General features: G+C 39.0%; 1 long non-coding RNA gene across 1 annotated transcript in view; it reads left to right on the forward strand.

Annotated features, from left to right (window-relative positions):
- LOC119872272 overlaps nt 1–152 on the forward strand; it is a 19590-nt gene extending 19438 nt beyond the window's left edge. Inside the window, exon 3 of the long non-coding RNA XR_005361272.1 lies at nt 1–152. This exon is cut by the window's left edge and continues 579 nt beyond it. This is a non-coding gene — a long non-coding RNA (uncharacterized LOC119872272).
- The last annotated feature ends 17809 nt before the right edge of the window (nt 153–17961 follow it).

Here is a 17961-nt window from a genome sequence, read left to right on the forward strand (position 1 = left end):
TGGTACAAAAGAGGTGATGAATGAGGCTGTAAACCCAGAGTAAATAAGAAAGGTACATAAACTTCCTGATATTTGTTGGCCTGTTTTTTTTTTTAACATACTCTATGCAGTGCCTGTGTATATGTACATAGCAAAATAAACCTGCTAAGATATAATGAGTTGGTGTGCATTCTTTAGTAGGAATTCTTCTCAATCAGAAGAAACCTAGAATGGAGGGCCAGGAAAGAACCCAGGAAAGACAAAGATTTTATTGACTAACTGCCATGTCTGTGTAGGGGTGCTGGCAAGGCTGCTGAGGCGAACAAATGAAGCATCATCAGGAGTTTAGTATCCTTATGGAGTAGTATCTAAGAATGTTGCCATTTTATATTTCTGAAGCACTTCACAGTTTCCAAAGGATATTTGGAATTCCTTATCTCATTTGATCTTGCCTTGGCTTTGGTCAAGAACACCTGCTCAGAAATGTGTTCAGTGACTATGTACACATTTGGAGAATGTGACCTGACACATGCTACCTTGGCCTGAAAGCTGGAGTACTAAAGAGGCAAAACTGTGTTGATGAGCTGGTGCTGGTATGGGCAACTAGACACTTAGGTTCTGATGAAGAGGCTGGGAAAAAGTGAGATTTTACTGGCTACTCTTCCACATTACTAGGTTTTCTCTTTTTAAAGATATAATATGCCTTTAAAAACAATTTAGAAATAATATAGAGCCTTGGGATTTGATGTAGAATTGCATATTTGTGACCAAAAAGAGCACTGGTTTTCCTGTAATAGGAAAGCAAACCCAACCAGGAAAGGAGGCAGATGTGTTGCTCTGCAACATTGCAGGCATATGAAATTGTACAGATCTCACTGAAAACTAGGAATGATATCACTTGGAAATTTAACCAAAATTATTTCCATCAGTGGACAAAGCACATTTTAAACCATTGTATGCCTTTTTCAGATATCGTTCTTTTTCTAAAGTCACATTTGTTGTTTCTGATAGAGGGGACATAATTGGGAAAATTAACTAGATAAAAAAATGAAATTTAAAGTATAAAAATTCTGCTTTTTCTGATAAATTTTACATTCATTGTTTCCTTGATTTAAACAGAACATTCTAAAAATATTACCCCCATAGGGTGCGCATTTTTATGCACATATTATTTTTGTTTAGAAATTATGAGCCAATGAAGAGTGAAAATGACCTTGGCTATTGTACTTATTTATCAATAGAAATAATAGCTTTTTTATGTCTGGATTCAAGTATCTTCTCTACTAATCATGCAACTTCCATACATTTCAAAGAGATGATTTGGATTGCATGAATACAGGAGTCTGGAGCTTCCTACATGCCCCTGTATTTGTACACAATATTTATGCAATATTCTGACTTGGCTATAATCTATAATTTCTGGCTATTATTTCAGTTGCAACCATAATTTTTAGATTAATGGTTATAATTTTGGTAGGGAATACATGAAAAGTTATATGTTCATGCTTGAAAGGAGGATCATTAAATATTCATTATTACCACTCAAATTAGTTGTCATGCTCTATAAAACAGTTACCCGTTATCATTTCACTAGTTTAGATTCAGCGGTAAGTGAACAGCAATATATGGCTCATATCAGTAGAGGAATTTTTGTTGAGGAACAGAGGGAGAAATGATTTTAAAACCCATTTGACATATTTATGTTGACAAATTATTTAAAAGAATTACTGCATTGTCAATAAACATGTTTGTATGTTGGAATAGGATTGTGACTGGATTTACTTCTAGCTGTTTAATTACTCTATGATTGTGAAAAACAGTGCTTCTTCAGATGGTTATGAGGGGGGAAAATGAAAATACAAAGGTTGGGATATTTTAGTGTTTTGCACTTGCCTAAGCTTGCCATAAAAAAGCGCTTTTCATTTTTTAAGCAGGTACTGAAGTCTTGCTTTTTCAGCGGAGCTAGATTGTATAATTTGTTAGTTTTCCCCATCTGGTAACAAATCTATCCTTCAGAAAAAAAAAAGCAAAAAGCAAAACAAGAGATGGATTTTTATAAATGTTGTGGGTGAGCATATGTGGAGATGTCTCCTTAACCTGTTTTGGAAACATGAAGTGAAAATAAATATGAATGTATTTTAGTGTAAAAACATTTTGTGTTTTTCTTCCACATATCTTGATATGCTTTATTCAGTTATGTGAAGACATCAGGGACATCCACATGATTGTTTTTGTTTTGTTGTTGTTTTTTTTTTTTATCACATTTCATACTCTTCAGTAATTTAATTTGGCACTTTTTCCATAGAACTCCCCCCATAAATTTGATTCTGATCTCATCGAACTTTAGAGCTTTCTGTCTTAAAGAGTCAAATTGTAGCTGATGAACACATTTTGCATTTTTCCACATTGCATCTGGACTCTTCAGAATGATGGTTTATTTTATTTTATTTTTTCTGCACAGAGGAGAGGAAAAAATATATAGGTCCATGAATCAATCTAGATAATGGGGAAGGCTGAATGTAATAAATAATACAGTAACAACCCTAAACTAATGAGCTGTTGCTAAGGTACATTTCATAGGCTCATCCTCTATATAAAAAGTCACTAATAACCCCTTGGTGTAATCAGATGATAAAGCTTTGCCATAAGGCAACACCTGTGCAATTAGAACTGCAGATTCTTTTGCACGTTTCATTAATTTCAGGATTTTGTAAAGGCACAATGACTACACTAATAATCTAGTCTACTTGACTCCATGTCTACCGGAAACAAAGTGTCTAATTAGATAAAGGTAATTAATTAGAGATAAATGGAGCTAATCAGGCTCAGTTAACACTAATTCTCTGAATTAAGACATTTTGGGACACCTACTATCCTGCTGACTTTGATATTTTGCATTAAGAATAGGTTCTAGAGGAGTCAGAAAATACTGGCATTTGAGAACTGAGCAGTCTTTTGATGGCATATTTAGGCATCTGAAGTGAAAGGAGAGTTTTCTTTCATATTGTGCTATTTCACCACCTTTCTATTGCAGTTTAAAGAATTCACTTTGTAGTTATTCCAATCTGTGCTAGTCTCCATATAAATTTTAATAGCCTTTGCTATCATTTTTGTTATCTGTCTAGCCCACCAATGGAAGAAAATCACAAGTTGTTCTTTCTTAAATAAAGAATTAACATGTTACATTAAGGAAATGTCAAGACTCATCAGCCTATATCCTAAAATTCTGATCTTTTAAAGAGAACAAACACCTATAATTCTGATCATTTAATTCTGATTCTTTAAAGAGAACAAACCTCTGCTTTGCAGTGTTGGACTGAAAACTTAGTGGTTTGGGGGAAAGATCATCGGCTTTTTTTTTTTTTAAGATTTTATTTATTCATGAGAGAGAGAGAGTGAGAGGCAGAGAGACATAGGTAGAGGGAGAAGCAGGATCCATGGAGGGAACCTGATGTGGGACTCGATCCCGGGACTCCAGGATCACACCCTGAGCTGAAGGCAGGTGCTTAACTGCTGAGCCACCCAGGCATCCCAAGATCTTTGGCTTTGAAGTCAAAAGACCCGAATTCAAATTTCTGCCCTCTTACTAGGTGAGTGATCTTAGGAAAAATGCTTAACTTCTCTGAGTTCCTTTGATTATAAAATGGAAATGATGGTGATGCGGACTTTACAGGGTTATCATGAACACTGAGCAAGGTAACTGTGTAAAGACTGGTTATTTTTACCTTTTTGTGATTGGGATTGAACACATAACCTGGCACTATAACTTGGTTGAGGACAAGCTGAAGTATTGAAAGTGTTCCATTTTTATCTCAACCTCATGGTATTCTTTGGGCTACACTTATATATGTAGCAAGGAAGAGATCAAGAGTTTTCTCCCAAATAGTCAAATCAGAAAAAAAAAAAATCCTGCAAATTCTTTACTTGGAGAATCTGAATTTATCTGCTTTTGTTTTCTATACTGGTATATTTAGCCCTCTGGGCAAGTTGCTCCACAGCTCACAGGGTATGGACAGTTTGCCCCAGAATTGAACTCTGGGATGTAGCTTAATGTGAAGCTTGAAATCTTTGTTTTATAATTTCTCCCAGGTATGCCCCTTCCTCTTTCTGTTTTCTGTCCTACTCCTAAATTATCTAATGATCTCATAACTAATATCCCTGCTTTCCTTTCTTTTCTCCTATAATTCAGTGTTACCAATTTAATCTTCCTCACACAACACTTTCCTCATTCCCTTTTCTGTCAAGATCATAAGGAGATTCCTTGTTAAACTAAGCCTCTATCAAATAGGCAGTCAAAGCATCTGTATCTGGTTCATGTTATTTATCCAGCTTATCTCCTGCCCTTCTCTGCCAATGGAACCTTTTATTTCAGGGAGCCAGCCTTATGGTTCTTCACCATACCCATCTCTTATTTATGTTCTTGTCCCCCCACCTGACAACCTCCCTCCTTTTCTTTCAAGATTTATTTTTAAATCCTGCATTTCCCCTAAGGCCCACCTTGACAACTCTGGCCTACCAAGAGCTTTCTCATCTCTGTAGACCCACTGCAGCTCTCAGTGGCCTCACACTGATAAGATGCCTGAGGTCAAGAACCATATCCTGTTCTTGTATGTGAGGCAAACCTTGCTCACCATCCTCTTCTCCCAGACATCAGCTTTCGCACAATGTGGCCATCGGGAGTGCACAGAACTAAATGATCCGTGTGTGTAATCTGTGAGGTGTAGCTTGGCCTGGTCCTTGGTAGTCAAGTCTAATGACTTTTGTAGTAAATCTGGGCCTCTTTGCCCACTGGAGCTGAATTCAACCCTGGAATGAGCCTTTGTGTTTGGAGACAAAATTACCTTGATGAGAGGCCTGCTGTATGTTTCTGAGGCTTTGTTTGTGGCTTGTGGGTTATTAGGTTTTTATGACATGCATGCAGTGAGGGAATGCCAGGCAGTGACCATTAGTATTTCATGACAAAACACGTAGCAAGCAATAATATTACTATCCAGCAAACATTTCAGAAAGGGCTGAGCAACACAGCCCGAATTTGCATTCATCAGAGATCTTTAGTGGAGTTTTTTGGTGAATGCTCTTATATAGGAAGTTTTCCATGGAGAGTCCATGCCAAAGAACTTGAAACTTGTATGTGTTAGATATCCAGGTTGACTGATGGTGGTTGTTACAAAAATATACACAGTTTCTTCCTTTTATATGTAAGTTTTCTTCCTTATCTCTACATCCTTTGATAGCATCATCCCAAAATTGACTCTGAGTTTGGCTGTGTGTTTTGCTTTGCCATTGACACAGAAGCAAACATGACAGACAAAGACTTAAAAGTTACTTGGGCAGGGGCACCTGGCTCAGTTACGTGTCTGCCTGCAGTTCAGGTCATAATCCCAGGGGCCTGGGATCAAGCCCCGCATTGGGCTCCCTGCTTGGTGGGGAGTCTGCTTCTCCCTCTCTTTCCTGCTTGTGCTCTCTTGGTATCTCTGTTGCTATCTCTGTCTCTCTCTCTCAAAAAAAATTTTTTTTAAATTACTTGGGTATCAGAACTTGCCCTCTGGCTGTACTTGGACCCTTGAGCACCCCTCTGAATGAGCCCAGGCTAGCTAGAGTGTGACAGACATATGGTCCAGTATCCTTTCCTCAGCAAACAGTCATCTAACCCCAGAAGTCAAATGGCCTAGCTGACAGCAGCTAATCACAGAAGCTCACATGAGTCCAGTGGAGACCAGTAGAAGGATACACAGAATTGAACCAAATAGTTACTAAGTTAAACCTTAGGTTCAACCTGGGGTTATTCGCCATCCAGCAATAGATTACAGCCATCAACAGTGAAGGCTGTCTATTTCACTGCTTAAACTTAGAAGAAATCCAGAAAAAAAAAAAAAAAAAGAAGAAATCCAGAAGACATCAAATGTTTGGTCTCTAATCTTCGAAGATACATAAGTAGGAGACTGGAGAAATAGGGAAGCAAAAAAGTCTTCTCAGTCTTAGGAAATAAGAAAATGGCTTCAGTTTTTGTCATTTTGGGCTGGTACAGATCAAAATTTGAGTCAGGACTTCTAGAGAGGCGGTAGGCCAGAGCTGAAGATCTATAAACAAGGGATAGCTGAAGTTGTAGGATAGGATGAGAATGCAGAGAAAGAAAGACTGGTGACAAAACTCGGTAGGATTCCCTCTTTTAGTGGCCCATTAGAAAAGAGGCAAAGGAGTCAGAGAAGGAGGGACAGAGGGGTAGGAGGCACAGGATCATGTAGTAGAAGCTGAGACTGGGGAAAACTGTGAGAAGAATCGAGTGGTCAGCAGAGCTGATTGCTAGAAAGGGCAAGCATGACAGTAATAATGACTAATAATTGAAGTGCAATTCATAGTTTACGAAGCCCATTTACATACAACTCATTTCAATGAAGCATCATAGATAGAGTCAGGATCATTATTATGCCCATTTTGTAAATGACAAAATAGGCACAGAACCAGTAAGCGCTTTATAAATATTACCCCATCTGGTAAGATGGCAAATTCCAAATGTCTTAAAATGGATTCTATTTTTTAAAAACGGATCTTATTTTTACTTACAGGAGACCACTAGAACCGTAGTTGAATCTGGCAAGAGGAAAGTCCCTAGGAGCCTTTAAAGAAGCAGTTTCAGAAGAATTGGAGGTAGAGAGGGCAGTAGTTGGGTAGGAGCAAGACTGCGTGGAGATAATATAAAGGATATGGGAGGTAAGGGACAGAACACTGTTGAGTGGCAGGAGAATGACGTGATAAGACCTTGAGGGGACACCAGGTTTGAAAGGAAAGTAAGGATGACCAAAGCAAGTTTATAGATAGGAGGGAGAGAGAGAAGTGGAACATGAAAACAAGAGAGAAAATAAACAGAAGGGAAAAATGCAAGGAGAATAAAAATGAAAAAAATAAAGAGAAAATAAATGAGAAAAAAATCTGAAAAGCAGTTCCTGAAGATATAGATGCCAGTTCCTGGAGCACAGGTGAAGAAAGGGCCTAGACTTGAGAGGGAATAGAAAGGCTGGTGGGAAGAAGAAAAAGAGGGAAATGACAGCAAGAGATGTTGAAGTAGAGAGGAAGGAAAGTAAATCAGCATCTTCAAATCCTGTGCTCATTTTCACTCCAAGAAGAGCAGTTTGCCATCTCAGGAAATGCCTGGCATGGATCTACCATCATAATAAGACAATTAAAAGATTTCTGGAACTTCCTTCATAAAGCATAGTGTCCTTCCTGGGAAGAAATATTTAATTTGTTTTTAAATATTTTATTTATTTATTCATGAGAGACACACATAGAGGCAGAGACATAAGGCAGAGGGAGAAGCAGACTTTTTGCAGGGAACCCGATTTGGGACTCCAGCCCAGGACCCCAGGATCACAACCTGAGCCAAAGGCAGACGCTTAGCCATTGAGCCACCCAGGTGCCCTGAGATATTTAATTTTGTGATTGGAAAAAAAGTTCTTGGGGTAAGGACCCTGCATGACTATTTTGTGTGTGTGTGCCCACAGACACATGCACACACACACTGGGCAAGAAGAGGTACTGGGCAAGAGATTGGAAGTCTGGGACCTGGGAGATTGGCCCCAGGGAGTGAGGGACGCCAAAATCAAACTGCTTTGCCTGGAATCCAGGGTTGTCCTGAGTGGTGGAGCAGATGCCCTTTTATAGAGAAGAGATGATCCTGATTAAAACATACCTTCATACCTAGTCCTGGAAATCTACCATCAGGACTTTCTTGCAGTGACTCGGGGCTTCTGCCTACTGCTTCAAGACAGATACTTCTGGGAGGAGAAATCCACTAAACCTCAGGGTTTATTAGATTTTTCCTGAGAGCAAGTTTTGTTAGATTATGAGGATGAGGACTGATGGAGAAGAACTTGCCTCTTGATGTAAACAATACAAAAAGAACAGAAATCACCAAATCTTCTACATTCCTCACATCATACTCTCCTGCAAGAAGTTCTGTGCATGCTCCTCAGTTTCTCTCACCTTAATCCCCACTACCAGCATAATCATTCAACGACTCTCTCAAGGTGACTGATACATCATTGGTGCTCAGTAAACGTGTGGATGAATAAGTCCAAGGCTCCCAACTGGCCTCTCCCTCCACGCTGGGTCCCCTGCAACCCATTCATCAGCGTGCTGCTTTCCTAACGATCCTTCTAAAGCCCAGTTTGATCTGTTTAAAGTGCTTCATGGCACCTCATTACAGGATCAAGTCCAGACTACTTAGCTTAGAATACTTGGCCCTTCATGATCCAACTCGTACAGCCCCTTCCCGATCTGTCATCTCACAGAGACCCCCTGTGTGCAGGAACACGTTGACAAACACCTCCAGACTTGATGCAACCATATTGAACTACATGATCACCTGAGATGTTTCACACTGTACTTTGCCTGGGTTGTTTCTTCCGAGAACTTCCTAGAACACACTGAAAATACCTACCTGTATTTTCAGCTTAAGTAATTCATCCTCAGTGAGCCTTCGTGAACTCCTAAATTGAGGTAACAGTCTCTTTTACTTGCCCTCCTTGTTTCTAGCTCTGTTACAGCACCTGTATTTGTGGACATGAGTATCTCCCCACCAGATGATCATGTCCCTGGAAAGCCGGACCATTTACATCTTATTTGTCATTGTATCTTCAAACCAGGCATTTGTTATGCTCTTAAATGTTAATTGAGAATTTAGGTTGAGACTGCTTAAGGCCAAGTTCCCTTCTCCCTTATCCAATAATTGGTCTGGTATAACCTTGTCCCAGTTACTCTCTTTGTAAAGCAAGAGTGTAATTGTGGATCTTTTTTAGATTGCCTGCTAAGCATCTAGAGTTGGAGTGAAAGCCCACAGAGGGCCATTCTATACCACTCTCTGACTCTAGAAGTGCCCTTAGACCCCACGGCTAGTGCCTGGGAGAGTGCAGCAGGCACCTGCATCCCCCTCACCACAGGGACTGTTGGGCAGGAGGTGGCTTTTGTTTCTCTCAGGAGTGTATTCTGACATTTATTGGCAGCTGCCTTTGGAGGTGCAGGCAAATGAGATCCACTGGAAAGATGCACAGTAGCTGTGAAGATCCCGCTCACAACATTACTTCTGCTTTCCCTTGTCTTGGAGGCTTCTCTTTGCTGTTTGCCTGAGATGTTTCCAAGTGGGCTTCCTTGTAATGTAAATTTGGTCTATTTTCTGGTCCATAATTCACTGAGTTTACAGACACAACTATTTCCTAAAGCTGCCCAGCAAAGTGTCCCCAGAATAGAACCCCTATCCTTAGAGACAGCAGTAAGGTTTTCATTCTCCTCTAGGTTTCCTGAGAAGCCAGTAGGCTAGCCTTGGTGTGACCTACATATTCTAGTACCTGTTTAGAAAGGAGTGCTCACTCTCCAGATTATTCATAGACATAGAGTCAGCTTTTCAAGTGGAAAATTGAAGCAAAACACATAGTGGGGGCGGGGAATATATGAATGTTGGCAACCAGTGCCTTCAGCTTTGGAAGATCACGTTCTGAATTCTCTTCCCCCAGATAGCTTAATCCTTCTTATATCAGAGTGAAGTTACCGAAGGGGCAGATTCATGGCTACCTAATCAAACTGTTTGATAGGAGCCAAAGTCATTGCTTCCTGGATGATTTCTACAGAATCCAGTTCTTTCGTCCTGGTCTAGTACAGACCTGTGTTTCAATGAACAGCAAGTGCCTTTCCCGTTGGTGTGGACTGACATTATCAAGGGCTGAGTTTTAAAGGCCAGGAAACGCCTGAATCGTGAAAACTGCTGAAGCTACTGAGTCAAGGCTCCAAACACTGGATTAGGACTCAAATAACCTTTTGGTTTTAATTTTTTTTTTTTTGCCATGTCCTGTCTATTATTATAGAGGACTTGTGATTTAGTTATCTCCTTTTATTCAGTGATGTTCCTATCAAGCTATTAATTATTTAACAAACCACAATCTGGCAGAAACAAAGGACTTATTTGAAATATTTCTTCACAGGAAAAATACATTCTCTTTCTAGCACACTGAGAGAGTTTGAGTAAGTGTTCTCCTTATAGGCCAGCTGAGCAAGGGAAAGCATTGTTGTGAGAGAAATTTAACTGCATTGCAGTGGCCAAATATTTAATACTTTAAAGAGGAAGTTCTAAAATTTAATAGTTGATTTTATTATTACTCTTTGGATATAATTAGCTAGGGATGCACTTTAAACTGCTTTATTCTGGCTATTGAAATGGATTTTATGGTTTACACTGGGGAAAAAAAAATTCCGTCAGACCACGGGCCTCTCCCTTGGTGCACATTATTAGAGTCTTTTTAGAGACAAGCAAGCAATTTTGCTGTCATTGGTCTTGTTCAAATAGAGTATGTTTATCTATGCAATACTCTTGGGAAAGGGTGTCAGGAAAGGATCACCAGTTAGCAGCTGACATAGCTCCTGCACACACGTCGAAAAAGCTCCTCAAATAGCAAATGAACACATATATTTCATTTTTTATGTGGCTGATAAAATGTTATATCATTAAGTCAAAAGAACATATTTGTTCCATCCAACTTGAGTTTAGAACTAGCTCTCACTTCTAATACAAATGAGGGCCCTGTGGCTCACAGAGCATGCTCTGCCGAAACCAAACAGCCGTTCAAGACTTGAGGGAAAGCAGGTCTTTACACATTGAATACCAACTCTTTAATGGGCTTTTGGCATATTCCTGATCTGTTCCCAGATATTGAAATGTTAAGTGGGCTTTGGAGAAAACGAAGTCTTTCTGAATGTTTAGTTTAACTTGTGTATTGTTTTATTTCAAATAATGAATTCTCAAAAAAAATAATGAATTCTCATGTCTTTGCTCTATCAAATCAAAGCATCTATTCAGTCATTTATCCCATAAATAAATATTGAGCAAAAAACAATAGGTGGCAAGTACTAATCTGGCCTCTTGCAAAAAAGTATACAAAATAAATTAGGCACTTGCCTTCAAGGAACTTACAATCTGCTGAGGATGATGAATGAACAAGCAGAAAATCTAATCACAAATCAGAAAAGCTATGAAGAGGGGTGCCTGGCTGGCTTATCTGGTAGAGCATGTGACTCTTGACCTCAGGGCTGTGAGTTTGAGCCCCATGTTGGGTGTAGAGATTACTTAAGGAAATAAAAAAAAGAAAGAAATGTTATAAAGAAAGAGATTTAATGCTGAAGTGAGAGAGAACTGAGGTCTTGGTTTTCTCATGTATCAAATGTAAATAGTGAGACCTACTTTGTAGAGTTTGGGGATTAAATGAAACAGAACAATGTAGGTACATTTCTTAATGCAGTGCTCAGTATGAGGTCAGAGATCAATCATATAGTTAAATACATGGGTCCAGATAGGATCCATGGTATATTTGTTGGTGACTTTAATGCCCTGGGCTGAAATTCAGCCTTCATATTTTGAAGTCATGTCACAAAGAACAAGGAGTAGTCATTCTTTTTTTTTTTTAATATTTTATTTTGAGATAATCTCTGTACCCAATGTGGAGCTCGAACTCACAACCCCAAGATCAAGAGTTGTATGCTCCACTTACTAGCCAGCCAGGTTCCCCAGGGAGTAGTCATTCTTGCCATTTATTTGAGGGCATGAAAGCATGTCAGTGTACCAGTTAGTTTCTCCTAAAGTAGTGCCCCTAAACTCCTAAAGAGTTTGTTTTGCTTACAAACTCTTCAGCTCCTTTGAATAGCATAGTTGTCCTTGGGGCCTTTTCAAGGTACCTCTAACCTTGAGAGGAAACTCACCTTCTTACTCCACTTTTATTGAAAGTTTAGATTCTTCTACAAATCATCTGGGTCCTAGGGTTCTTTTTCACCTCTTGAGACTTAGAGAAATCCTTGCCTTGGTATATCCTACTTACCAAAGATTTATTAACTACTTGCTATGTGCCCAAACTCAATTTAATTCCTAAACAGTCTTGTGAGGTGGATATTGTCACTTGCATTTTTTACACATGAAGAAATAGAAGCTCAAGGAGGTTAAGTAGTTTCCACAGGGTTCTAAAACTAAAAAGTGATATAGAATTTGTACTTATCTTTATTATTTTATTAATCCATGTATTGAGTACCTGCTATGTTCCAGGCTTACCTATCCTGGTGTAGCTGGTGATGATATACCATTAAAGGAGTAGCAGACAATTAAATAAGTAATCAGATGTGTGAGGATGCTGTGAAGGAGACACACAAGAGAGTGGGAACATGTAACAGGGAAGCTACAATTGGAGGCTTTGGTGAGGAATACCATTGAAATTCGGAGGGTGAGATAGGTAAAAGAGTGTTCAGGGTGTGTGTGGTCATTGGCTGGGGAAGAGGCTGTCCTGGGCAGATGGAATAGCATGTACAAAAGACCTGAGGCAGGAAAGAACATGGCTTCAAGGACTTGTGAAAAGGTAATTGTGCCTGGGTTTTAAATACCAAGGGGGATTGACATTAAGACTATTGAGGAAGGTTATGAGCCAAATCACATAGGACCTAGATGGCTTTGTTAGGGATATGGACTTTATCCTAATCTCAATAAAAAGTCATTAAAGGACTTTAAGCTGGGAAATGATTTAATCACATTTGATTTTTTTTTTTTAAGATACTTATGGAGAATGGAGTGGGAAGGTGACAACTAAGGAAACAGGAAGACTAATTAGAAGGTTATTGCAATAGTCTAGACAGTAAATAAGGGTGGTTTGGATCATGGTAGTGATGGAGGGGATGGAGAGAAGCGAATGGATTCCAGAGATATTTAGGAGGCAAACCTTTTTTAAAAATTTTTATTTATTTGGGGCACCTGGGTCACTGTAGTGATTTTGCATTTACTTTTGGCTCAGGTTGTGATCCCGGGGTCCTGGGATCAAGTCCCACATCAGGCTTCTCCCCAGGGAGCCTGCTTCTCCCTCTGCCTATGTCTCTGCCTCTCTCCATGTGTCTCTCATGAATACATAAATACAATCTTTTAAAAAATAAGGTTTTATTTATTTAAGTAATCACTACACCCAATGTGGGGCTTGAACTCATGACCCCAAGATCAAGAGTCATTTGGAACGCTTTCAAGTGCAATAGAATACTGAATAATAGAAACTGACTTTAAAAACAGAGGCGGGGGTGGGGGTATCCCTGGGTGGCTCAGCGGTTTGGTGCCTGCCTTTGGCTCAGGTCATGATCTGAGGGTCCTGGGATTGAGTCCTGCATTGGGCTCCCCACAGGGAGCCTGCTTCTCCCTCTGCCTATGTCTCTGCCTCTCTCTCTCTCTCTCTCTGTCTCTCATGAATAAATAAAAATCTTTTAAAAATTTTTTTAAAGTAGAGGGAATGTATTGGTTTATGTAACTGCAATATGAGGAGGTAGGATTGGGCTCAGGTAAAGCTCAATGAAGTCTCTAAGGACTGGTTTCTGTTGGACTCTGTTTTACCTGCCACCATATATGCTTTATCAAAAGGGAACTACCATCGTACTCCCAGAGTGGCTGCGAGGGTCTCCAAGGCTGCGTGCTTCTTTCCTTATATCCTGCTTGAAAAAGAGAGTATCTTTGTTCTGGCATTTTCAGTAAAAGCCTCAAGTCTCGTTCTGATTAGACCACCTTAAGTCTCATGCCTATTTATGAAGCAGTTATTGAGGCTAGGAAGATAGAATGTTCTGACTGACTAAATTTAAGCCATGAGCTTTGAAACTAGAGCTATGAGGTCAGCCTTCCTTCAAACCACGTGGTTCACCAATGGAAATAGAGATTGTTGAGAAAGGAGAAGGGAGGAATGTATGCTGGACTCAGCAAAAGTCTTCTCTGTTAGTGGCTTGGAAGTCAGGGTTTAGGAAGATGTAGGTCAAAGATTCGCTTTTCTGGTGATATTGCTCACTGAGGTAGGGAGCAAGAGAAGCAGGTATACGGAAGGAGTTGATGAGTCCAGCTTTGTTTGTAGGGCCTGAGAGACTACAAAGGGAGATGTCACATTGGTAGTTGGATTTGCCAGCCTGCAGCTCAGAGGTGTTGGCTGAAGCCAGAGATTTGTGTGTTGCTGATATACCTGATCCCAAAACTGTGCTTTTAATCAGAAGGCATATTTTACATTGTTTTTAAGTCCCTTCAATTGTTACAGCAACTTTCGGTGGCCAGGGAACATTTAGTCATAAAATGGTTATATATATCTCATTTATATATTCTTTTAATGTGTACAACTATTGTTTTCCTATTTTATAGATGAGAAAACTGAGGCATGGAAAGGTTACATCTAAGCCCATAGAGATAATTAAGAGTGATACTGGGATTTGAATTAAGAAAGTCTGACTCTAGAGACCTTATTTATTTTTTTTAAAGATTTTTATTTATTTATTTATTTATTTATTTATTTATTTATTTATTTATTTATTTGAGAGAGAGGGAGAGAACAGGAGCAGGGAGGAAGGGCAGAGGGAAGGGAGAAGCAGACTCCCCACTTTACAGGGAGCCCGATGTGAGGCTGGATCCCAAGACCCCAGGATCATGACCTGAGCCAAAGGCAGACGCTTAACCGACTGAGCCACCCAGGTGCCCCTCCAGAGACCTTATTATTAATCTCTGTTCATACTATTCTGCTCTCAAAAGGAGGGGAACGGGGGTGCCTGGATGGCGCAGCTGGTTAAGCATCTCTTGATTTCAGCTAAGGTCCTGATCTCAGTTTTGTGAGGTCAAGCCCCACATTCAGTTCCTTCCTTTGGTGCAGAGTCAGCTTAAGTTTCTCTCTCCCTCTGCACCCCCTACCCACCCACCGACTGCTTCCCCCCCCATCTCAAATAAATAAATAAGAATCTTAAAAAAAAATAGGAAGGAAATGGCTAAGATGGTCACTTAATCACTTTCTTACACAGAGCATAATGGTTGCTCTGATTCTCTATTCCCCCTGGGATGCTGGTCTTTGGGTCTGAACCTCTCTTGAGACAACATAGCCTTTAGAAGTGAGCATTCCTCTTTGGAGTGATCATTTTGGACGTCAGCATGGCAAGTGGGGAAAAGAGCCATCATAGTCAGAGACACGAAACAGCTGAGCAAACCAAATGACACAGGCAACCACAAGTGGTTTTAGTACCTCTGTAAGCTTCTCTTGCACCTTTCTTGCTAAATCCTCATCTTTCTTAAGTTGCTTTTGATAGCGTGGCAGAGCTTGGAAAGGCTGGTGAGGGTGGATAGTTCTATCCACTTTTTCCTTAAGCAAAATAGAAATGATACTTCTATCCTGTCATTTTGTATTATCTGTGCCTCTTTGTTCACATTAGTATGGATAATTAAGAGCTAAGGATAAACCAACGTTCTCTTTTGTTAAAATGCTTTTTTTCCCCCAGTGAAGTATAATATCCGTAGCTTTTTCTTCTCCTCAATGAATGATGTAAACAAGCACGCGACAACAAGCCTACACCACGTATTAAAAATAAGCAAACCTCTGTACTACCCACATTATTTAGTAAGAGGATTATTTTTCCCCTTGAATCAGATGTTGATTATAATGGTCAAAATAATCCTTGGCACTTTCTCTAAGCTTGCTCATTATCATTCAATATGTTCAACAGAATTATTAAATTTAAAATAATATGGTACACCTGGTTGAGATGACGGTGAGAGATTTGGCTTCCTGTCTCTTCGTTAAGGATGAATTCAGCCCAAGGGTGTACTATGAACTTGGCAAATAGCATTATAATAGTGAAAGAATATTGCCTATTGGGTAGCAGGAGTTGATGATTAAATTTAAGTGTGTACTGTCCACATAAAACAAATAATGCTCTTTTTTTTTTTTTAACTTTTACTGTGAACATTCATCACTGGTGCCGAAGATGCACAGTTGCTAATTATTGTGTTTTTAACTTGTAATATACTGTAAATTTTGTATAATACTACTGTGACCTTATACAGAATAGAAAAGATGACAGGAGGCCTATAATTATTGTATGGGGAAGAAATGCCTATAATTATCTACTATTTTTAGGACCAGTGTGCATGGCCTCTTAATTTACATAAGCTTTAGACATTCACACATTTTCTGTCTTTGCTTGTGGATGATAAATTTTGCTCAAATGAAATCAGAAGACATACTGTTAGATGAGGAGTTAGCCAACTGGGAGCTTGATTACAATGAACAACACAAGCTTTGGTGCCAGCTAAAAAGGGAGCATTTATTTGGATAGGATTTATTTAAAGCAAGATTCAAAACATTAAAAAAAAAACCCACCGTATTACTATATTGGGGCCTGATAACGTGTGATTATGGTTTTTTTTAGAGAATTGGTTAGATTATCTTGTAGAAAAGCATTAACCTAACAAAGAGAAAACCTCTAGGATATTTATCACATGGAGGGTGATTATGACAGCATGTTCTTATTAGAGATGAATATTTTGTGCTCATTAAGGTTACCCCCTTGAGTGCTCAAAGATGCAAAGTGCATTTCAGTGAAGTACTATAGTTCTATTGTCCTGTGAGCACTTGCTGTTGGCTGGGGGGGTTTATTCCAAATTAAGAGGCCTCTCTGAAAGACCCTGCCCTGGCAGGGCCTGTGTCAGAGCCACCCCGGCAAATCAAAGGTACGTTTTTCTGAAGCATATAATATGTGATTGTTTTGTTTTATTTGCTTTTTAGAAAATGATTATTACTTTTATTAGCTTACTGAAAATTACACATATGCAAATTATAATTTGAAAGGTTACATACCAAAAAAAAAAAAAAAGGTTACATACAACTATTGGAAGACATTTTAAGAAAAATATAACTTAACCCCACCCCACCCCTTCCCTCGTATTTTTAAATCTAAACCATGGCAGAAAAGCAAGTTAACAGTTCTGGTTGGTTTGTTGGTTTCTCAGGGTTTTTAATGACCATGTGATGGATAATTCTAAATGACCAGGAGTTGACAGGATGTTTAGATATGCATCATGTCCAAGGGCTCAGGGCCCATACACTCCTAGGTTAGTTAATCTAGGGTTTTTGCAATATCTATCTTTAAAAAATAAGGACACTTTAAAAAAACAATCACGGTACTATTGTTGCATCTAAAAACATTTAACAATTCCTTAAAAGCATCATCTATCAGGTCAGAGTTCAGATCTCATGTCTCTGGTTGTCTCATTGTTTTTTTCTGTGTTTAGTTTGTTATCTGTTTTTGCTTTTTACATTTCATTTGAAACAGGATCCAAAGAAGGTTTACCTATTGCTCAGGTGGTATATCTCTTGAGTCTCTTAATCTATTGGCTTCTCTTTCCACTTTTTTTTTCTCTCTTGTCATTTATTTGTTATAGAAATCTATTCATTTGTCTTGGAGAGTTTTCCACATACTGATATTATTAATTGCATCCTTGTGGTATCATTTGCCATATTCCCCTGTCCCCTGTATTTCTTATTAGATACTAGTTAGATCTAAAAGCTCATTTAAATTCAGATGTGGATTTTTGACAAAACTGTGTCATGGGTGTATTGTGTTCTTTTATCAGGAGGCCTGTAATGTTTCTCTCCCTTTTTTATTTCTCTTCTTGTGATGTTAGCAACTGTTGACTATCATAGCTTAAATCAATTATTTAACTGAGAATTGCAAAACGGTGATACTTATATCATTTAATTCTCATGTTTAATCTAGATTACGTCTATAATTTCATTAACTATTTGGTTACCTAGGGTGTGACTGCTTTGACCAAAATCCCATTTGCAGACTTCTCTTTCTTTGGGTTAATATAGAGATACTTAGTGAATAGGTAGGTGGTCCCTTCCATACACTCAGACATGCATATATTTTCCTTGGAGATAATGGATCTTAACCCCCTTCAAACTTTACTCACCATCATTTCCACCTTTGAGATGGTAGAGATTACCTCTCTGACTTGTATTAGAGTTGCCTTTATGCCTGCCTGTCTTCTCCTCTATTAGACATAGGCAACTTGAGGGCAAGGTCTCTCAATCTTAATTTTTAAAATCCTCCACACCCAATACAATGCTTAACATAGTAAGAGTTCAATAAATCTATGTTCTCTGAAAGAATAAGTGAATG

The sequence above is a fragment of the Canis lupus genome, chromosome 6, assembly GCF_011100685.1.
Source record: "Canis lupus familiaris isolate Mischka breed German Shepherd chromosome 6, alternate assembly UU_Cfam_GSD_1.0, whole genome shotgun sequence".
Lineage (NCBI taxonomy): Eukaryota > Metazoa > Chordata > Mammalia > Carnivora > Canidae > Canis > Canis lupus.